Source organism: Chiloscyllium plagiosum, unplaced genomic scaffold (assembly GCF_037043375.1).
Source record: "Chiloscyllium plagiosum isolate Xiang-an unplaced genomic scaffold, Cpla_swu_hap1 HiC_scaffold_6, whole genome shotgun sequence".
Classification (NCBI taxonomy): domain Eukaryota; kingdom Metazoa; phylum Chordata; class Chondrichthyes; order Orectolobiformes; family Hemiscylliidae; genus Chiloscyllium; species Chiloscyllium plagiosum.
The window spans coordinates 108,030,288-108,031,670 of NW_028270144.1; the positions used below are offsets into that span (position 1 = coordinate 108,030,288).

The window sequence follows — 1,383 nt, forward strand, 5'->3', positions numbered from 1 at the left end:
AAAAAAATTCATGTGATAAAAATTCAATTTTAAAATGTTATTTTTGAAAACACAATGAAGTATATTAAATAAAAATCTTTGTTGCACAACTGATCTCTGATAAATTGGTCGAGAGGAGATGCAAATTCAGGACAAATTCTTTAGTTTTTATTTAGAATCACTAATCTCACCCAAGCATTTTTCATTTTGTTAACTTATGGGTGAATGTTAAATGTATGCATATTTCAGCACGATCTTCAATACTCTGAGAGAAAAGGAAGTTAGACACATTCAAAAATGCAAACACATATTTATTTATGTAATAGAAAATGAATTTCATGATTTGATATAAGTCAGTTCCAAGTGTTTATCAGACATTTCTAATTTCATGCCTAGTCCTTTATACATAAGAAAATAAATTTATTACATTCTTAAGAAAATTTTTTATAAGATCGCAGTTACTCCACGATTCCATTTCAACCACAGGATTTTGTCTTCATAAAATAAACACCTTTCCATGTTACATTTACAATTCATAATGCTTGCAAGTTAATGGAAACAAACACTCAACTGAATTCATAAATATATTTGGTTCTCAAGAAAAACTAATTATTAATACATCACAAGAGCTTTCTCAAAAATGTTCAACAAACACCAGACTGGTATAAACCAAAACAAACAGAAATTGCTGGAAAAGCTCAGCAGATCTGACAGCACCTGGCAGAGTTAATGTTTTGGGTCCGGTGGCTCTTCCTCAGAACTGAGGAGATCCAGGTTAAGTCTAAACATTTCATTTGTACAAACTTAATTCAGCCTAAAACAGTTTGTGGCTGGCATTAAACTGAAAACTACCGTTTAAAAGCTGTAATTGTCAGCCGAGAGCAAGGTGTTCAAAGTTTGAGAGAGGATTTGTAGCTCGGGTGCTCGTTTAGATTAGATTAGATTACATTACAGTGTGGAAACAGGCCCTTCGGCCCAACAAGTCCACACCGACCCGCCGAAGCGCAACCCACCCATACCCCTACATTTACCCCTTACCTAACACTACGGGCAATTTAGCATGGCCAATTCACCTGACCTGCGCATCTTTGGACTGTGGGAGGAAACCGGAGCACCCGGAGGAAACCCACGCAGACACGGGGAGAACGTGCAAACTCCACACAGACAGTCGCCTGAGGCGGGAATTGAACCCGGGTCTCTGGCGCTGTGAGGCAGCAGTGCTGACCACTGTGCCACCGTGCCGCCCACAAATTGTTCAACAATTTGTTGTGGTTCTGTTCGCCGAGCTGGGAATTTGTGTTGCAGACGTTTCGTCCCCTGTCTAGGTGACAGCCTCAGTGCTTGGGAGCCTCCTGTGAAGCACTTCTGTGATGTTTCCTCCGGCATTTATAGTGGTTTGAATCT

The 1,383-nt window shown here is 39.4% G+C and overlaps 1 long non-coding RNA gene across 2 annotated transcripts in view; it reads left to right on the forward strand.

The window, feature by feature from the left end:
• LOC122550865 (uncharacterized) overlaps positions 1–1,383 on the forward strand; it is a 36,449-nt gene that overhangs the window by 3,740 nt on the left and 31,326 nt on the right. The window lies entirely within an intron of this gene.